Source organism: Callospermophilus lateralis, chromosome 10, assembly GCF_048772815.1.
Source record: "Callospermophilus lateralis isolate mCalLat2 chromosome 10, mCalLat2.hap1, whole genome shotgun sequence".
Lineage (NCBI taxonomy): Eukaryota > Metazoa > Chordata > Mammalia > Rodentia > Sciuridae > Callospermophilus > Callospermophilus lateralis.
In genome coordinates, this window is record NC_135314.1 from 10,541,575 (window position 1) to 10,563,877 (window position 22,303).

At 40.6% G+C, this 22,303-nt stretch overlaps 1 protein-coding gene and 1 pseudogene across 2 annotated transcripts in view; one reads left to right on the forward strand and one right to left on the reverse strand.

Moving 5' to 3' along the window:
- Positions 1-483: 483 nt before the first annotated feature.
- LOC143408760 (high affinity cAMP-specific and IBMX-insensitive 3',5'-cyclic phosphodiesterase 8B pseudogene) lies at positions 484-2,046 on the reverse strand (annotated as a pseudogene).
- A 14,400-nt stretch (positions 2,047-16,446) lies between these two features.
- The window catches only part of Tmem50b (transmembrane protein 50B), a 44,477-nt gene continuing 38,620 nt past the window's right edge, over positions 16,447-22,303 (forward strand). For both annotated transcript variants that reach the window (XM_076868169.2, XM_076868171.2), the window contains exon 1: positions 16,447-16,578. The gene's annotated coding sequence lies outside the window, so the exon portion shown is untranslated. The remainder of the gene's footprint in view (positions 16,579-22,303) is intronic.

Genomic DNA, 22,303 nt, shown 5'->3' on the forward strand with positions numbered 1-22,303 from the left:
TTGTCACTACCAAGGAGAGTCTCCTGTTTATGTTACTGCGCTTCACAGTGCCCTTGGGGATCAAGAGGTCCCCTTCCCTGGCTCAGACAAAACCTTAGACTTTAGCACTTTAGGTCATTGTTTTAGTCAGCTTTTTTTTTGCTACTGTGACTAAAGGAGAAAAGTTTATTTAGGGGCTGTCAGTTTCAGAGGTCTCAATCCACAAGCTTCATTTCTCAGGGCTTGGGGTGAGGCAGGACATCATGGTGGGAGAGTATGGCAGAGTGACCCAGCTTGCATGAAGATCAGAAAGCAAAGAGAGAGACTCCACTCGCCAGCTTCAAAATATAGGCCCCAAAACCAAGCCTCAATTCCCACTTCCTCCAGCCACACCCTACGGCTTCATTTACCACTCAGTTAATCCCTATCAGGTGATTAATTCACTGATTAGGTTCAGACTCCTCATAACACAATCATTTCTCCTCTGAATCTTCTTGCATTGTCTCACACATGAGCTTTGTGGAGACACCTCACATCCAAACCAGAACAGTCATCTACCGTCTTCCGGTGTCTGCAGTTATCCACCAGGTGCTGCATGAGGACCTGCAGATGTGCAAAGGCATACCATGCACTGAACAAGTCTATTATGAAGTAGTCGATGAAGGAGATCTGGGACCCAGGTTGCTACAAGTGCTCTGGTCAAACACTGGCATCACCATTGACAGCCCCCGTCTCTTCACTTCATCAGCCTGTGCAAAATACTCCCTGGAGATCCTCCTGACCCACACAGGTCCAAGGGGTGGCATGGGTTGGTCATGTCGGCACATATAATCATCATACACTTGATCAGGATTTGGTTTTCAGGAAAGACCTTCCCAGTGGGATTGCATTCACAGGAGCTACCCTCAAGCTCAGCTGCCATCAGTTTGTCGATGGTGTTCACAAATTTGTTCACATGTTCAAAGTGTTTTGTCATCTCTGTTGCCAAAACCATGTCAATAATGGCACAACTTTAAATGATGGTTCCTGTCAGTATTCTTGAAAAATGTGGTGTTTGGTGTCCTTGACAATGAGCTGGAAGGTCAGGGCTGCAGGGCGACTCTCCAGGATGGCAGTGCTGTCGTAGAGCACAGCAAGCTCTTTGCCTGTATTGTACGGGATCAAGCTGGTCTTTCTCAGGTGATCCAGTCTTAGACTGTATCAGCCATCAGGGCTTCCACCTCCTCCAGTTATCAAGGCTTCCCTTTCACGCTTTCCTTTCTAAGAAAGCAAGCTGTGGTATAAAAGATGTCTGCAGCATGGGTGGAGTTATGGTAGGCACTGGAGGAGTGGTAGTTGGTTTCAGTCACTTGAAGACAGGCTTGAAGAGTGGTTTCAGAATAGTTTAAAAATCCACATAGTCCAAACTGAATGAGTACCTTTAAGCCTAGGTAAACCAATGGCGTTTTGTGCATAACCATTTCTAATTCAAAGATGTCGAAGTTCCAACTTTTCTCATCATCAAGTAATCGGGCAATACAAGGGGGAACATTTGATGGTCTTGGCACTGTGAGGTGACTGTGACTCTGGTGCACATTCTTTGTAAACTGGCCTTTTCCAGCTTCTGGAGGCTCCTGCATTGTTGGTTTGTGGCCTTCCTTCTTGTCTTCAAAGCCAACCAATCTTTCCCATTTCACATCACTCATTTCTTGATAATCTTCTCAAACCATCCAATGAGATCACTGGATGAGGATCTTCATGGTATGAGGCTCTTCATCTCTGGTACCCAGCTGAGGGACTAAAACTCTGTGATTCGTAACATTTTTAGAACTCTAAGGCTTCTGTTAATGTGATTGAGCTGCGTTTTTTTTTTTTCCTGCACTGATTTTATTTATAACCTTTGTGATGAGAGTTTCAATGGAGAGGATCCTCATTGTGGATGGATAGTGATGATTCTATAGGCTTCAGTGCATTACTGCCTCCAGATGATATGTATTTCACATCAGTGGACTCTTTTTTTCCTGTTCTTTTACCTGAATGAATAAGGCTCTAAGAATTGTCTCCTGAATCAGAATGGATCTTGTGAATAGATTATAGAGGCTGCAAAGTCCCATCTGCAAGCTGGACGACCAGGGAGATCAGGGAGACCAGTGGTGTAGGTCCCAGAGTCCAAAACCCTGAGGATCTAGAGCACAATGTCCAAGGATGGCAAAGACTGACATCTAGCCTCCTGCCCTAAGTGAATCTTACTGGGCTAAAATGATGGTGTTTGGAGGGCCATGTTCCTCTTGATTCCTCCTATGAAAGAATCAGTTCCCTGGCCTTTTCCAGCTTCTGGAGGCTGCCTGCACTGTCGGTTTGTGACTTTTCTTCTCATCTTCAAAGCCAATCAGTCTTTCCCATATCACATCACTCTGACTCTCTCCTGCCTCCTTCTTCCACTTTTAAGAATGCTTGTGATTATATTGGGTACACCCAGATAAACCAACATAATTGGTTTATTTTAAGGTCAACTGATTAGCAATCTTAATTCCATTTGGAACCTTCATTTCCCTTTGCCTCCAACAATTTATAGATTCTGGGTTAAGACAAAGGCACATTTGAGGGGATCATTATCCTGCTACCACAATGTCCTTCCAAAAATGAGTATGTACATAGTATTTCTTTTTCTTGAAAACACTTGAAAAAAATGTTAACACACCATAGATACTGTCTATACCTTTTTCTTCATCCGTTTATTAATATATTTTCAAGATATTTCCAAATCATCAAATTTAGCTCTATGTCATTATTTGTTAATACTGTATGGTAGTGTTGTATATTGTCATGGAAATCAGAACTCACCAATATGGAGCAAAAGAAATAAGTAGCAATGCAAGTTTACACAGAGACTATGGGCATAGAGAGGGGAATCCCAATTGGAGGTTACCATGAGTCTAGAATGAGCAATGGCATAATGAGGAGGCTCATGAAGTACTGAGAAGGTGGCAATGAACATGAGTTGGGAGTGAGTCATGACTACTAAGGAGACAAAAGCTCTAGGGTTCAGAGCGGGTGGAATTAACTCATACTTGGTGACTACTTTCCTCCATTCACTAATTTAATCCCCACAACCACCCTATGACACAGTGTTTTAGTCAGCTTTTTTTGCTGCTATGAACAAAAGACCTGGCAAGTGATAGACCCAACCTGATCTTTTCTTAAAATTGGGAGCCATCTCACCCAAAGCCATGAAAAGATAATTTCGATTTTACTATAAATTACTGCAAATTCTGAACCTGCTTCAATTGCCTGCCTATGCCTTGAACTCACCCATGCCTGGTTCTCTGACCAGATAGCAGCCCTCTCTGAAACTGTAGTGATGCTTCACAAATCTTGGCCTTCCCTGGCCAGACAACGACCCTCTCTGAGGCTCTAATGACCTTCAAAAATTCTGATGTCGGAGCCAGCAAAAATGTAAACTACAATTAGTGTTATGCTCGTCAGAGTTCTGTTATCTGTAACCCCCCTTTGTGTAACTTTCTGGGCTATAAAGCTGGGCTGCAGGAAAGCTGCGGCTGCTGTCTTATTCCCGCGGTTTTGGGTGGGAGAGGCAGCCCGGCCGGTCGAAATAATAAGCTTGCTTTAATTTGATTTTAATTGGAGTCAGTGGTCTTTTCTTGCTTAGTGGCCTAACACAAGAAAAATGTAGAGTAGGAAATGTTTCATGGTTTTAGAGGTGCAGTCCATGATCAGCTTGCAGCTCACAACCAGGAAACAAAGAGAGAACACTGCTCACCAGGGATAAAAGATAAACCCCAAGGCAACCCCTAGTGATCTACCTCTTCCAACCATACCCTACCTGCCTGCAGTTACCACCCAGTTGATCCATATCAGTGGGTTAGTCCACTGATTAGGTTACAACTTTCATAATCTGATTATTTCACCTCTGAACATTTTTGCATTTTCTCACACAGGAGATTTTGGGGGACACCTTATCTAAACCATAACATATAAGTACTCTCTTTTAATTTTTTTTAAAGAGATGAGACTGAGGAACAGAGAGATTAAATGACCTGCTAGATCACACAGCTAGAAACTGGTAGAGGTGGAATTAGAACTCAGGGCATCTGCAATTGGTCAGATTTCAGATTCCTATTTTTTTTTTGTGGGGGCGGGGGGATACCAGGGATTGAAATCAGGGGCACTCAACCATGGAGCCACATCCTGTAAGGATGGCCTTAGGCCTTAGCCTAAGCAACTCCATTTTAAAAACCTGCAGTCTCACCAGGCACAAGTCTATAGAGCCCTCCAATACACCATGAGGCATAGCCTGATAACAACCATGTCACTTACCACCACCCTGATAAGAGTCAGGGTGTAAAATTAGGGTGGAAGCCACTAAACCATATGGCTTGGCTCTGAAATGAAAAATGTCACCAAGAAACCCAGATGTTGAGAGCCACAGCCGAAGGGGCCCCAGCAAACTTCCAGCTGCCAGCAAACTTCTAGCTGCCAGCTGATGATTGGCTCACAGCGGCCCCAGCAAACTTCTAGCTGCCAACTGATTGGCTCCTCTGCAGTGATGCTCATTGGGCTGTTTTCCCAGCCCTTTCAGACCACGGAGCTGCTCATTGGGGGACTATTTTTGGCTCTGCCCATGTGACCCAGCCAATCAGCCTCAAGAGCAGGAGGAGTGGGGGAGGTTGAGAGGCTTGTGGGAAGCCAGTGGTGGCAGTTGGGCTCTGAAGGTTTTTCTTGAGGAGCTGTGTGGTTTGGTGTGTGTGTTCTAAAAATAAAGTTTGTTTCTTTTGACAAGTGGCTCCTGAATTGTGCCCAGCCAGACTGCGGCATTCTTGGCTCTGAAATGTAAAAACGTTACCAAGAAACCCAGGAGTAACTGATAGGGACTCAAAGGGCAAGTGGAAACTCCCTGAATTGGTATAAACAATAGAGCAAAAGGACAGACATTCAGATGCACATAAGCCTGAGAGCCTGAGGAGGACCTGAACTGCCATTACAACTCTTTTCATCATCTACCTGATCCTCTGCATGGTCCTCACTGCTCTCAAACTCTACAGCTGCCTCTTGACGGAGGTGAGAATGGCAACAGTCACTTTACAACAGTCTCCTGGACCAGCCACCAACTCTACTCCAGAAGAGGCCTCCACCTGATCGCTGTGGTCTGAGTGTGCATCTGCTGGACTTAGGACCTAAGACTTAAGACTTTAGATCTGGCGCTTGAGCTTAGCATGCAGAGAGAATGTCTGTATTAGGTCTGTCATGATTAGGTGGGTTTGCAGTGCTCAGAGTTAACTTAGAATTGTTTGCTTTGAATTGATTATGTCTATCGCAGTGCCCAGCATCAAGGATTGTCATTTCTTGATTAAGGACATATTGAGTGAAATTGCATTGAGTGGTTTTTAGTGAAAAAAGCATTGAAAATGTCAGAAATGCATGGACATTCTTTATTTCTCCGCTTGACTGCAAATGTCGCATCTTTGCCCATCGAGACACATCCCCAGCCCTATTTTGTATTATATTTAGAGATAGGGTCTCACTAAGTTGCTTAGTGCCTTGCTTCTTGCTGAGGCTGCCTTTGAACTCACAATCCTCCTGTCTAAGCACCTCACCACCACCCTGCCCCAGCCTCTGGGATTATAGGCAGTGCTACCACCTCAGGGGCTCAAATCCCTATTCTTATTCACATTCATAAGCTGTTGGCAGCCCAGCAGGAGACTGGAGCAGATCAAATGAGTCACAGCCTCTGGAGATAAAGATTCAAGAACTTCATTCCCTTTAGTTTCTGGGGGACACCGGAAGTTCAATGTGTTTTCTAGTTGAACTATTGTTGTTGTCCTTGATTTTGCAGGAAGTCCTTGACTTTCTGACTGTCCATAATACTGATAAGCTGAGGCATTGGGATGTGGTAGAGAGGAATAAGTTTTTAAGCTACAAATACAGGTTTTACCACTCTTTAGCTGTGTGATCTTTCTGAGTTTCAATGTTCTCATCTGCCAATGAGAGAATCAAGTTTTCAGGATTGTTGTCTTAGAGATAATGAGTATGCAACACTGGTTGCAGAGGGGGGTCCTGAGTATAAATCAGTGGTTTTCAGTGGAGGTGTTGCTGTCTCCCAGAAGACATTTTGGGGAATCCTTAGTTGACACAAGATTGGAGGGATGCTACCACCAGGCCTTCTATTTAACTGACTTGTGCCGGTATGGTCCATTGGCTGGCATCCATTCTGATCGTCTGGTAAATCCATGCCATCCTGGTTGCTAAAATATTCTGAAAATCACATCAGATAACAGGTATTTGGGAGGAGGGGCTAGGAGTGTTTTGCCAAATGCAGGGTAGTCAACCACAATGAGGAATTGTTTCATGTCCTGCCTGAATTTCAAATGTCACACTAAACATGCAAAAAAACTGGTTATATGGTGGGACATTTGAAAGTCAGGTAGGACTAAAAAAACTGCTTGTACAGCACAATTCACAATTGCTAAACTGTGGAACCAACCTAGATGCACTTCAATAGATGAATGGATAAATAAACTGTGGTATATATACACAGTGGAATATTACTCAGCATTAAAAGAGAATAAAATATGGCATTTGCAGGTAAATGGATGGAGTTGGAGAATATCATGCCAAGAAAAGTAAGCCAATCCTCCCAAACCAGGGACCAAATGTTTTCTCTGATAAGTGGGTGCTAATCCATATGTGGGGGGGGGGGCATGGGATGAGTGGAGGAAGAAATTTGAATGGGCAAAAGTTGGGGGGAGGGGACAGGAGGTAGAAAAGATGGTGAAATGAGAAGAACATCATTATCCTAGTAAATGTATGACTGCACATACGGTGTGAAGCCAATTGCCATGTCTAAAGAAGCCCTGTAGAGGTACATGTAGCAAAGAACTAAGACTTCCTGCCAACAGCCACATGACTGAGTTTTATTGGAATCAGAGAGTCTAGTCCTAGTCAAGCCTTCAGATGAATGTAGCCCCAGCTGATTGCTTGACCATAAGCTCCTGAGAGATCCTGAGCCAGGTCAACCCATTTAAGCTGCTTGACCATAAGCTCCTGAGAGATCCTGAGCCAGGACAACCCATTTAAGCTGCTTCCTGACTGCTTTCCCTTAGAAAGTATGTAAGATAATAAATAAATGAGATATTTTAAGTTGCTAAGTTTTGGATAATTTGCTATACAGCAACAGATAATGACTACAGTGAACATATATGAAACTCAGTGATCTCTTTAATTTTTTGAGAACTTATAATTCCTGATTTTACTATAAAATACAATTAAGACAATGTGATATTGCCTTAAAGAAAAACATATAGATAACTGGAAACAGGAAATTCAGATTATAGATCCAAATATCCATACAGGGTCAAGGAATTTTTTGACCAAGGTGTCAAGGTAGTTCACTTGGGAAAGAATGGTCTTCTTGACAAATGGTGCCAATTCATTTGGATATTCATATGCAAAAAAAAAAAAAAAAAAAAAAAAAAAATTCCTGTCCTTAGATAATGAAAAGAAAAGACATACAGTGGGAGAAAATAGTTACAAATCATGTATTTGATAAAGAACTTGTATCCTCATATATAAAGAACTCTGAAAATTCACCAATAAGAAAAACTAAATCTAAGGCTGGGGATGTGGCTCAAGTGGTAGTGTGCTCGCCTGGCATGCACAGGGTGCTGAGTTCGATCTTCAACACCACATAAAAATAAAATAAAGACATTGTGTCCACCTCAAACTAAAAAATAAATATCAAAAAAAAAAAAAACAAAAAAACAAAATCGAGGAACCACCATTTGACCCAGCTATTCCCCTTCTCGGACTATACCCCAAAGACCTAAAAAGAGCTTACTACAGGGACACAGCCACATCAATGTTTATAGCAGCACAATTCACAATAGCTACAATGTGGAACCAACCTTCAACCTAGATGAATGGATTAAAAAAATGTGGCATTTATACACAATGGAATATTACTCAGCACTAAAAAATAACAAGATCATGGCATTTGCAGGCAAATGGATGGCATTAGAGCAGATTATGCTAAGTGAAGTTAGCCAATCCCTAAAAAACAAATGCCGAATGTCTTCTCTGATATAAGGGGGGTGACTCAAAATGTGATAGGGAGGAAGAGCATGAGAAGAAGACTACCACTAAATAGGGAAGAGAGGTAGGAGGGAAAAGAGGGAGAAGGGGAGTTGCATGGAAGATGGAAGGAGAACCTCATTGTTATACAGAATACATATATGATATTGTGATGAGAAAAAGAAAAAAAGTGTGTCACATTAGATTGGATAGAGAGAAAGGATGGGAGAGGAAGGGAGGAGTAGGAGGGATAGGAAGGGCAGCAGAATAGAATAGACAATAGTATGTACATTCCATGTATGTATTATATGTCAAAATACATTCTGCCTGTCATGTATCACTAAAAAATAAAAATAAATCATATGGTTAAAAAAAAAAAAAAAGAAAAAACTGAAATCCAATGATATGGGAAAAAGATTTGAACAGAGACTTTACCAAAGATATAAAGAAAGTAAATAACTATGGGGCTGGGATGGTGGCTCAGCGATAGAGCGCTCGCCTAGGACCTGCAGGACCCGGGTTCCATCTTCAGCACCACATAAAAATAAAGGCATTGTGTTGTGTCCATCTACACTTAAAAAATAAATGTTTTAAAAATATATTAAAAAAAAAGAAAGTAAATAACTAAAAAAATGTACTCAGTATCTTTGGTGATTACAAAATCCAAAATTACAAAATGATATATTTATTTCTACTCTTCTATTAGATTGTTTAATATTAAAAGGACTATCATGTAAAGTGGTTGGAAACTAGAACTTCTATCACTCCAGCAGGAATGCAAATTATAAAACCACTTTGGGAAGAGTCTGATAGTTTTTTGAAGTGGAATACATATCTATCATATGGACCAGCCAATCTACTCTTCTGTATTTATCCAATAGAAATGACACATGGCTACATAAAGATTTGGGTATCAATGTTCATAGCAGCTTTATTCAGAATAGCCCAAAACTGAAAACAATTTAATTGTCCATCATTCAGTGAATGAATAAATCAACTATGGCATAGTTATACAACAGAATAATACTCAGCAATAAGAAGAAGCAGATTCAACTGATATGTGGAATAACATGAATAGATTTTCAAAACATTATTCTAAAATAAAGACAAAAAGCTGCATACTAGAAATGTCCTATTTTTAAAATGCAGTAGTGTTTACCCAGCTATGTACATTTGTCATAACTCAAATTGGTATTGTATTTCAATAATGCTAACTTTTTTTTTTTTTTTTTTTTGGTGCTGGGGATTGAACCCAAGGCCTTGTGCATGCAAAGCAAGCACTCTACCAACTGAGCTATATCCCCAGCCCAATAATGATGAATTTTAATGAATACAAGAAGATAATGAATACATAATTCAGAACTGTGGTTTCTATTTCTTTTTGTGTGGGATGGGGTGGGGGTACTGGGGATCAAACCCAGGGGCACTCTATCACTGAGCTCCATTCGAATTTTTTTATTTAATTTTGAGACAAGTTTTCATTAAGTTGTGAGGGTCTTGCTAAATTGCCGAGGTTAGCCTTGAACTTCTAATCTTCCTGTTTCACCCTCCTGAGTCACTGGGATTACAGGCCTGTGCCACCACAACAGGTTAGTGGTTTCTATTTCTAAAAGAAATTGTATGGGGAAAGCAGCACATAAGTAGATGTGAATTATTGTTAACACATGTTGGTTATTTCATACAAGTTTATTGCTAAAATACACACACAAAAGAAGGAGGGTTATGCATAGATGACAAAACATCTAATTTAATAAAAAATGACTCAATGGAATTCTGTACTCCTGATGTCCAAATCATTAAATAGAAACCAGGATAATAATGAAAATCATTCAGTATTGATAATTTCAGAAAACTGCATTGCTCAAAAATCATGACTCATTTCTTAAGAGTTTGACTCTAATCAATATGCCAGACACTATTTCAGAAAACAAGTAACTTTACAAGGCCCAAGTTTGAGACATACTAATACTTACCCAAGGGTTCCCTCCAGTTGGTCAACCAGTCTCATTTTCTTTGCTCTGCTTGTGTGAATGTTTCTACCTGTCAGCATCATGATAAAAGCAGCAGGCGTACCCACCATTTTGGGCAGGCTTTAGGTGTCTCCCTCTCCTGGTAGGATCCCCAGCAAGAATTCAGGGATGCCTAATAACTGTTTTCCTATCTTTTGTTTCTATTCTGTATCGGCATACAATGACAAACTCAAGTCCTCCTTCCAAGCAAGATCCACTGATGGCAGCCACAACAGGTTTTGTGATGTTTCTCAAACATTCTCTATCCTTCCTTTGGTATTTGTGTTACTTCTTGCAGGGTCTTACAAGAGGCTGACATGTTGATATCAGCACCTACACGAAAACAAAACTGGCTTTGATGAGATGAGGTCTCATCAAAGATTTGATCACTGGCCCTGATTTGATCATTTCCTGAATTCTGATTGTACTTCTTTATTCAGTGTATTTACCTTTGAACTGGGTGAATTAATGCAAATAACTGTCACATTCTCTTTGAGCCCAAAATTAACATGGGTTCTAGTTAGCAAAGCAGAAGACCCTGAAAAGTTGCAGCAAATACAACCTCGGGAGCGGAATATCTTGAAGGAATTGAAGTGTCTAAGGCTGCCAATTGCCCAGGAGGTCACTATCTTGAGCAGGAGAGGACAAAGTAGAGCTGATCTCATTAATTTAATCAACACGTATTGCTTTAAATTATTTCATAGGCACAGTTTAGTGTGGTAGCACATGCTTGTAATCCCAGCAGCCTGGGAGGATGAGGCAGGAGGATCATGAGTTCAAGGCCAGCGTCAGCAAATTAGCAAGACTCTAAGCAATTTAGTGAGACCCTGTCTCAAAATAAAAAATAAAAAGGGCTGGGGACCACTGGTTAAGCAGTTAAGCACCCCTGGTTTTAATCCCCAGTTAAAAAAAAAAATCACATGCACTACTTTCTAATACAATGACAGCCAAACTATATTGTGAAAGTTATCTAATAAAATTATTAATTTTAGGGTCATGTATTATGTTTGTTAGTACAAAATGACCAAGCCAGGTGCAAACTTCATGGATCAGCAGAGCTTTTATTTGGTGATGAAATTATGCATATGATGGATCCACTTTCCTGATGGAAAATGAGCCACTGGCCAAAGGGTGATAGCAGCACCTTATATAGGTGATATTAGGTGTTTATACAGCTTACCCTGAGAGGTGACTTAATTATTGACAGAGCACATCAGTTTGGGCACTCAGGAAACAGGCTTGTGAGAATTTGAAATTTGTTTTACTGAGCAATATTTTTACTTAGGGAAGAATGGAAGTCTGAGGTCAATGTTTAGTGCTTATCTCTTTCTCTTCAGGGTCCCATTGTACTGTCACTGGGAAAGGCTTTATTTGGGGGAAGGATCAATGCTTTGGCTTCTTCCCAGAGACTATCATTCTAGGATTGATGGATATCTCCTTCCCAGGGATTGTCCTGTCATTAGGAAAGGATGTATTGGGAAAGGATCAACGTTATCAATGTGTTGCCTTTTTCCTCATTCCTTCTTCCCAGGCCACAGTATTTTAGGGTGTTTTCCATATCTTACAGTGTTTCCATTCAACCTTATACTGTCTCCTGAGACCTTTCCCATAACTTCTCTATGTCTTCTTATATTTCTGTATCTTTTTATGACTCATCCTCTTAAAATGAAGCACTGGGCATGGTGGTGCTGGCCTATAATTCCTACCTACTTGGGAAGCTAAGGCAGGACGATTGTAAATTCACGGCCAGCCTGGGCAATTCAGTGAGACCCTGTCTCAAAATTAAATGAATGAGTAGCTGGGCACAGTGGCACATGCCTTTAATCCCAGTGACTTAGGAATCTGAGGCAGGAGGATTGCCAGTTCAAATCCACACCTCAACAACTTACTGAGAACCTAAGCAACCCAGCGAGACACAGTCTCTAGGTTAAATATAAAAAAGAGCTGGGGATGTGGATCAGTGGTTAAGCACTCCTGGATTCAGTCCCTGGAACAACAACAAAAAAAAGATTTAAAATGAATGAATACATAGATTAATAAAAGGTAGGAAGCATAGTTCAGTGGTAGAGCTCCCTTGGGTTCAATCCCCAGTACTGGAAAAAACAAATCCCACAAATAAACAACAACCCTATGCGCCCCCCTCCCCCAAAAAACAAACAAACGAACAAACAGAAAACAAAACACAACAAACTTTTGCTCCACAGGCCACAACTTTCTATCAGGCATTTACTAAAAACTGCTACAACTGTTAATATGTATCTCCTAGAGTTCAGATAATCTCTCCAGGACCAGAGCATTTCCCCAAAATGTAACCATCAAAAGAGTGAGACAATCCCCAAGACCTCTGCAAGGGGACAGAAACCAATTTTAATCATTGCCAGTTTACAAATCAGGTGCTGTAATTTCATTCATCTAACCTACTCTTTGTTCTTTTTGCTTCTCTTTCTCTAGTGAGCTTCTGTACTTCCCCTTCCTCTAAAAACATCCAAATCAGAATGGAGCTAAGCTCTTTCCCCTACTGCTAGGCATTTTCAGGATTTCCTCATTTTTTAAAAGCATTTTTTTAATTGTAGATGGACACAGTATCTTTGTTTTATTTATGTGGTGCTGAGGATCAAACCCAGTGCCTCACACATAAGAGGCAAGTGCTCAATCACTGAGCTACAACCCCAGCCCAAATTTCCTCGTTTTTAACTGATATGTAAGATGTTTTCCAGAACATGGGGTCATATGAAATACCTTAAAATCTGATTTAAAGATGACCACAAGGGGAACATTTATAAGTATCAGACCAATGAACCAGGAGCTACACAGACTAAAATGAAGAATAAAGAATGAATAAAAACAAGAGGGTACTGAGAGAGTAAATCTGACTATGCCCGTCTAACCTAACATGATTGCACCGGAATTCTTTTTTTTCTTTTAATGATACTGGGGATTGAATCCAGGGTCTCCTGCATGCTAGGTAAGTGCTCTACCATTAAACTGCACCCCAGCTCTGAATTTACATTCTTTTCAAAAGAGAATTATTCCACAGGTAATGTGACTTCACTCTCAAGACATCCTTATCAGAGTATCATAAGCTAACAGATGCATAAGACTTGCTCCTTTGAGGTCTTTCTTTACACAATCCTGTAAATTTATAGGGGAAGAGACACAATATTCTGGGAAGTAGTACATGTTTACAAAACTTCCTTTAGTGTTCTCCGTTAGTTTCAGTGGTACAATTGCACTTGTACTCTCAAAAGATGGGAAGTGAATTCCACTATCAGAGTAAGTTCATGAAGTAAATCCTGAGAAAGTAAGAAAAAACTAGAACCCATGGGGCCTAGTGTGAAGGATCGCCTGCATTGCTTCTTTTTGGTAGACAGTTTCTACCTGGACTGCATTGTATTTGTCCAATTTTAGGTGAAGTAGGTTTTTTAGAACAGGTCCTACCAGGCACAGTGGCACTTGCCTGTAATTCCAGTGACTTGGAGACTGAGGCAGGAGGACTGCAAGTTCCAGGTCAGAAACTTAGAAAGACCCTGTCTCAAAAAAGAAAGAAAGAAAAAAACAAAAGGGATGGGAGAGTGTAGCTCAATGGTAAAGTGTCCTTGCCTTGGGCTTAATCCTCAGTTGAAAACAAAAACAAGACAAAAAATTGATCCTAGTTAATTGCTGAAAAAGGTCCTGAAGTCACAGTCTTGAGAATGTAGGAGAGCTTCTCAAGGTCCTTAAGTAATAGGTTCTTAACAAAACATACAGGTAGTTGATGGCAGCATTCCAATTGTATCATGGCATGTGTGGAGTTTTATTTTCTTCTGGATCTTCCTTTAATGCTGATTTGCAATTTTATTAAGGACCTAGTACATTTAAAACTGATATTAAAGTGGGGTCTGGTGACACATGCCTGTAATTTTGGCAGCTCAGGAGGTTAAGGCAGGAAGATCATAAATTCAGAGCCTAGCAGTTTAGTGAAGATCTAAGCAATTTAGTGAGACCCCATGTCAAAATATAATTTAAAAAGGGATGGGGATGTGACTCAGTGGTTAAGGGCTCCTGGGTTTAATCCCTAGTCCAAAACAAACAAACAAACATGATATTAAAATGCTGACATCAGCAACTTAATTCCAACTTTTCAAATACCCACTCTTTTTTTTTTTAAAAAAAAAGATATTTATTTATTTGTTTTTAGTTATAGGCGGACTTGATACCTTTATCTTATTATTATTATTATTATTTTTAATGTGTTGCTGAGGATGGAACCCAGGGCCTCACACATGCCAGGCAAGTACTCTACCACTGAACCACAACTCCAGCCACAAATGCCCACCTTTTTAAAAGCATAACTAAATCCATGTTTTATTCTTTTTTTGGAATAGAGGTTTATAGAGTGAGGGGAGAAAATCCCCATTAATTTCTAGAAAAACAACTCAAAGTATATGGCATCCTTACAGATGGTAGGGAATGGCATCTTCATATTTGGAGGTAAACATTTTCTTATAGGTATTTTTCTGCAACAAAGCTTTTAAAAATCATGGAGGATATTGAAATATTTAATACTGTAAAAAGCAATGAGACTTAAGACTATGGTAGAAACTTCCAGTTGTACCTCCCCAATATCCAGTATAGAAACCACATCTTCTATCCTTCTTAGCAGTGTAGTTAAGTAACTAATTTTTTAAAAATATTTTTAGTTGTAGTTGGACACACTATCTTTATTTTATTTATCTATTTTTATGTGGTGCTGGGGATGGAACCTAGGGCCTCACACATACTAAGTGAGTGCTCTACCGCTGAGCCACAATCCCAGCCCTTAAGTGACTAATTTTGACCAGCAGAATAAAAGAAATGTCACATGCAGCATTTGGGACAGAATTTTAAAGAGTGGGGGTCACCGTTTTTATATTCTCTCTTCTGATCTTGCAGGAATAATAGCATATTTCAAAAGGAAGTTATTCAATAAATATTTATTAAGCACCCAGATTCCAGCACATATGTAAGATCTGTAATAGTTATAGATGAGTTAAGCCAGGATGATATTTTGTGATAATCATATGATACAAAATATTTTACTTCACTCCGCCTAAGCAAAATTCCCATCTAAATTTTAGATTCCCAATGGTAAAACCTGGATAATGTCTTGTCCCAAAAGAAGTAGATCACATTTTATATTCTGTAGAAAATTTAGACATGGCTTCCAAAGTTTATGCAAGTCATGTTGAATATTCAAGAGGTAGTGACTATAGAGAAGACAAATAGGAAGAGATTTGACTTATAAGAAAGCTAAAAGGACTGGGGATGTGGCTCAAGCGGTAGTGCGCTCGCTTGGCATGCGTGCGGCCGGGGTTCAGCACCACATACAAAACAACAACAACAACAACAAACAACTAAAACTAAAAAATAAATATTAAGAGTTCTCTCTCTCTCTCTCTCTCTCTCTTAAAAAAAAAAAAAGAAAGCTAAAAATCTGGGTGGGTGGATAGAAAAAGAACTGTCAGGAAACGCTTACCTAGCATGCAGGATCCCCAGCACTACAAGGAAATAAAAACAACAAATAAAAAAACAATTGTCAGACTGGAGCACTATCAGAAGAGTAGTTGTACTGTATAACCAGTATTAGTTGAATATCCTTGGACAAGTATCTTTACCTTCCTAGGACTCGGGTTTTTGTTTGGTTTTGTTTTGTTACTGGGGATTTATCTCACAATTGCTTTACCCCTGAGCTACATTCCCAGACCTTTTTATTTTGAGACAGGGTCTCGTGAAGTGGCTTAGAATCTCATTAAATTGAAGAAGCTAGCCTCGAACTTGTGATCCTCCCTCTTTAGCCTTCCGAGTCGCTGGAACTACAGGTGTGCATCACCACGCCTCATTTAGGGCTCCAGTTTTGAATCGTGGAATTAGAAAAGGGCATCGCTAAAATCCTTGAGTTTCTGAGAATCCTCTTGGAGCACGTGCCCTACGCTGGGCACCTTGAGGACGAAGCTCTAGGGCCAAACTGCAAAGGAAGACCCCTTCCTGTAGACTCGGGCTCCTCTGTGACCTCACAGAGCCTATGCACTTTGGTCTACCCTTTGACAAAGTGTAAGGCGCAGGGCCTGGACCGCGGCTCTCAAGAGTCGGGCGAAACAGAAACAATCCCACTCCGCCCCCAGGACTCCCGCCCCGCCCCGATCCCGCCCCGCCTCTCAGAGTCCGTCCCATCTCGCCCCTGGCAGGCCACTTACTGCACGCCGATTGGTCACTGGTGCGCACGGCGCCCCGCCACGCCCCACCAACGCCCTTTCTCCGCCCCCTAGCGTCCTGTTCCGCAACTCGGATCTTGCCCCGCCCCCAACAGTCGACTTGCTGCGCGCCGATTGGTCACTGTGGTGCGCACGGCGCCTCGCTCCGCCCCACCGGCGCCCACTCCTAGCGCCGGCCGCAAGCTCCGGGCTCCCGGGGCTGAGGTGGAGCGGGAGGAGGCCGGCCCGCTGCGGCGCAATCTCCTTTTCCCTGCGCGCGCGCCCCAGAGGTCGGCGTGGTGGCCGGAGGAAGCTGGGTGAGTGCGGTTGGCAGGTCTCAGGCGTCTGGTGAGGGGTACGAGGGAGCTCACTCACGCCTGCTGCCCGAGTGTAGGGAGGTTCCTCCCGCGGGCTCGGCCTGCGAGATGCCGTGGCGCTTCCCGGCCCAGTGTTCCCGGAGCCCGCGGCAGGCTGAGCGGGCCAGCTGAGCACCCGCGAGCCTGCGGGGCGGGACCTTGGTCGCCCCCTCTAGTCCGGGCCGGCGTCCTCTCCAGCTGACCGTGGCCCTGTTGCCCGGGCAGGCCTCTCCGCCGCGTGATCTCACCGACAGGTCGCCTTTCGGGGGAGATTGGAAAGGTGTCCATCTCCTGCCTTTCAGCTTCTCTGGGGATGGGTACTGTCTCCAGGACACTGCCGCAGGCGCGACCCCTCCACGGCCGGAACGAGTGTTGGGGGCGACTCCAGCCCTTCTGTCCCCTTTCGTTTGCTCTGAACCATTGCTGGGAGTCTGTCAGTGTGTTGTGCACTTTCCCGACTCCATCAGTACGCGAGGCAAGTCCGGAGACGGGGAGGGGAAATGGAAGAGGAACAAAAGTCTTTTGGGAATTAATCATAAGTGTTGAGTGTCTTTTAGAGGAGTAGCAGCAGAGCATTGTCACTGTGGCAGTGACATACTGTAATATTGTTTGGCAACTGACATAATATAAGGACTCATTTCCATATCAGTATGTATACTACTTTATTTTTTAAAAATACTGCATAGTATATCACTATTAAGATATATCCTAATTTTTTTCCTTTTATTTTTTAGTCTCTTATTCATGTATTTTTTTTTGTGTTTTTTATCCAGTAAGTTGGCTTCCGAGTTAACCACTGGAAGGTACTTAAACCTGAAAGGTTAATATTTCACCTTTGGTGATATATCGTACCAAAGCAGTGAGATGGACAGTGCTCGCGTTTTCCCTGCTGCTTTTGGTGCGAGGGGAGGAGGGGGCGCGGGAATTCAAGCCTCGACTGTGTGTATCAGCATTCTCTCTCTCTCTCTCTCTCTCTCAACACTTTCAGAGAGTCCCACCTCTTCTCTCAAACTCTTCACTCTACTTGTACTGGAAATCCCTTTTCTGGGCAATTCCAGAGACTTACTGCCAGGCTTGTCATCCATTTTCATCATCTTCAATCTCTTATTTGTCTTGTCTTTCAAAACTGAATAAGTTTCAAATATTGAACATTTTAACCGAGCATAGAGTTGAAAGACGCCTCGATCTTAAAATGAAAACCAAAAGTTATTTTCAATATTGACGCACAGGAAAAGCAGGTTTAATTAGACCTAGGTGAGGATGTATTTTTCCACTTCCAGAGACACACCCTTCCCACCTATTACACCAAATAGCATGGTACCATTTTTAACTGCCAGGTCTCTTCTGGGGCCCAAGGAAAGAATTTGTTTTATTTTATCCTTATTTGCCTTTTGAAATGATAAAATTGACATTGAGGTGTAAAACAATTTAAACAAAACAAAAGAATATTAACTTAGTTAATATTAAGTATAAAAAAAATTTCAAACAGCATAGAAGTACATCAAATAAGAATTCACCCTTCATATCCTCAATTCCACTTTCCAGGAGGGAGTCATACTGTAATATTATTTGGCAACTGACATAATATAAGGACTCATTTCCATATCAGTATGTATACTGCTTTATTTTTTAAAAATGCTGGATAGTATATCACTATTAAGATATATCCTATTTTTTTTCTTTTATTTTTTTGAACCCTTATTTATGTATTTTTTGTGGCCTTGGTGTGTGTGAGGCAAGCACTCTACCAACTGAGCTATATCCCCAGCCTTCATGGATGTTTGGTTGTTTTATTAGAAGCCATCTGTGAAAAATCCTTTTGGCATTGTAGGATAAGTTTCAAGTAGATAATGTAAACTGATTATTGTACTTTTTAGTATAATTTTATTTCTGAAGGAAACTTTTAATAACTTTCAAGGTTTTATAATTTAAAAGCAGTAGCTAAGTCTGTGTGAGTTAATTGCATTTCTTAGGATCTTTGTGTTCTTTTGTATTTAGAGATTGCATCAGAAAAAACTTTTGAGTACTGTGTTAAATAATGGCAAATTTATTAGCCTTGCTACCACTGACTGGTGTTGACAGTAAGGTTCATTTGATCAGCTTGGCAGGAGTGAATAGAAGGGTCTTTCAGGGAGGGAAAATGTGAACTGACATTTTGTGTACATGTATCTTGTGGCAATCCTCTTCAATTGCTAACAATAACAGAAATAATTGTTCTTTTTAAAAATACATTTGTTTATTGGAAAATGTATTTCAAGTACTAAAATGTATATAATTATAAAAACATTTTTGCACTGATCACCATTATATCTGCTACCATATTAAAGAGAAAACATTTGCATTTTTCTTCAGAGGTAGCCTCTATCTTGATTTTTGTGTTAATCTTTCTTGTTTTTTAATATAAGTTTTACATATATACATATATGTAAATGCACATGCTTATATTCATATATACATAAATATGCATGTATATGTATAAATAAATGCACATGTATACATCCATGTATATTCTAAATAGTATAGTTTTTTTTTTTTGGTACTGGGGGGTTGAACCCAGGGGTGCTTAACCACTGAGCCACATCCTCAGCTCCCCCCCTTTTTTTTTTTTAATATTTTATTAGAGAGAGGGTCTGGCTGAATTGTTAAGTGCCTCATTAAGTTGCTGAGACTGGCTTTGAAACTTGTAATCCTCCTGCCTCAGTTTCCCGAGCCACTGGGATTATAGACATATGCCAATGCACCTGGTGTATATTTAGTTTTGAATGAATAGTGTTAAAAAAAAACTCTAATTATGAGCATGTTTCAGAATTTAATTTAGCTGTTACTATGAGTTAAATTTAAGAGCTGGTTTTAAGAGGATTAAAGGAATAAATATTAAGTCCCTTGGGAAAGGAATGTCCATAAAATTACTAATTAGATATAACAGGTTAATGTTCTACAGGGCAACAAAATCACAATGTTTTGGGATCAATTTTCTCCACCAGGCTATAAAATCATAATAGCTGATTAATTTCTGCAGGGGGCGGGTTAGAGTGACTTATTAATAGTGGATTGTTCATTAAACAAACTATGATAACAAAGTTACATTTCCCAGAGTACAGATGAAGTCCAATCAGGCTTATTAGAAAATGGTATAGCTTCCTAAATTTGAGGTTAAATTTTTGATTTATAGTAATAAATTCAAACTTGACTGAGAGAACAGTATTGTCATTATTAGATGAAAGAAAAGAATGAGCTGAAGAGAATGGCTTCAACTTCCCTGAGGAAGTTGGGGGTTGAATTATGAGGGAGTCCTAGGAAACAGAGTTCACCCCAATCAGGGCATCTGGAGTGCTCTAGTGTGGACCAAGTAATGGAAGGACAGCAGAAGGAGTATCTGCTTTGCATTCTTTTTATAGCTCACCATGGCCTACCTGAGTTATCAGGGCTAGTCAAACTGCACCTGTGTGGGGGGAAGTGACTGGCCATTGCTGGTGCAGCTTGCAGGCTGCAGGAAAGGAGGAATTGCATTAGCATGTGCTCAAGATCAAGCCAACCCTGCCCAGTACAGACAGGAATCTGGGCCAGGTTCAGGGGCATGCAGTCCTCAAGTTAAAAGCTGCCAGAGCAGCCAGGACATTGCTCTGCTTCCATCTGACCTGATTATTCTCTGATTTTGGGACACAGCTGGGATTCTCTTGTCCTGTTGGGTCTTCCTGTGTCCTGTATTTTTAAGTTTTACTTATTTATTTTTTATTGATTTACTCTCTCTAGTAGAGCTCAAACTCTACCAGCATCTTGACAAGAAGTTACATATTTTGGCACCTTTGCATCACAGAATATGATTTGATCTATCCTCATACTTGATTGATATTTTGGAGGGCAAAAAAATTTTTGGTGGTAGTAATTTTTCTCCAGAGTTTGGAAGTTATTGTTTGGTTGTAATATTGCTTCTGGGTTGCTGTTGAGAATTCCAAGCCAGTATTATTCCTGAATCCTTTGTGACTCATTTTTGTTTTTGTTTTTCCTGTATAGAATCCACATTTTGATATTCATGTGTGTGTGTGTGTGTGTGTGTGTGTGTGTGTGTACCTGGGGATTGAACTCAGCGGCACTCAACTACTGAGTCATATCCCTAGTCCTATATTGTATCTTATTAGAGATAGGGTCTCACTGAATTGCTTAGCGCCTCACTAAATGCTGAGTCTGCTTTTTTAAATTTATTTTTTATTTTTAAAATTTTTTTTGCCAAGTCTGCTTTGAAATTCAGGATCCTCCTGCCTCAGCCTCCTGAGCCACTGGGATTACAATTGGGCGCAGTGCCTTGATGTCTGTGTTTTGAAACTTAAAATGATGGATGGGTCTCTTTTCATCCATTAGGTGAGATAGATATTCAATGGACCCTTTAAATACTGGAAATAGACCACCTCTTCTGGGGAAGCATTCTTGAAATATTTTGTTGATTATTTTTTTCCCTTGTATTTTCTTTTTGGAAATACTTTGTCATTTATTTTATTTTGTTTTTTTCCATTTTTTAAAAAATTTGTACTTTGTCATTTATATTGAGCTTTTTGTAATAGTCTTCTAATTTCTTAACCTGTTGTTTTTCCCTATTTACTGCTGTATTTTCTTTCTTTTTTTAGTATTTATTTATGTTTTACGTATAGATGGACACAACACAATGCCTTTATTTTTATGTGGTGCTGAGGATCGAACCCGGGTCCCACCTGTGCTAGGCGAGCGTTCTACCACTGAGCCACAATTCCAGCCCTACTGCTGTATTTTCTTTTTCTATTTGGATTTTAAAAAAAGTTTGCACTGTCTTGTTTTTAAATTCCAAAGGTATTGTTTTTAGTCTCAATGTTTCTTAGGATAATATTCTGTTTCTTTTCCCTGAGGTTAGAGTTATTTAAGTTTTCTCTTCCTGCATGATTTGTTCCAAGCTGCTTTATTATTATTATTATTTTTTAATCATTCCTAGGGTTTGATCCCAGGGGCTCTTTATTACTGAGCTATATCCTTAGTCCCTTTTATTTATTTATTGTACCAGGGATTGAACCTGGGGCATTTAACCACTGAGCCACATTCCTAACTCTTTTATTTTTTTATTTTTTTAAACATTATTTTAGTTGTTGATAGACCTTTATGTTATTTATTTATATGCAGTGCTGAGAATTGAACCCATGCCAGGCAAGTGCTCTACCACTAAGCCACAGCCACAGCCCCCCTTTTAATTTTTATTTTGAGACAGGGTCTTGCTAAATTGCTTAGGGCCTCACTGAGTTGCTGAGGCTGGCTTTGAACTTGCGATTCTCCTGCCTCAGCCTCCAAAGCTGCTAGGATTTAATTTATTTATTTTTTATTTTGAGATAAGGTCTCTGTGTTACCCAGATTGGTCTTGAATTTGACACCCTTCTACCTCAGGCTCCTGAGTAGCTGGGATTACAGGCCTGCAATAGCTCCTGGTTCCCAAGCTGCTTTTTTCCTCTGCGTGTCTCATGTATTAAAGATTTCCTTAGGTGCATAGTAATTCTTGACTCTGTTTATGAATAAGAATAGGGGACTAAAGAAGTGATACAGCTCTGAGGGAATAAATGAGGCTTTTTAGCTGTGTGTTTTACTGCAGTGATCTGGCTTGGTGACAGGTTAAGGAAACTCTGTTACCAGTATGTTTATACCCTGTTTCTTAAGGTCCTCACATTCTCAA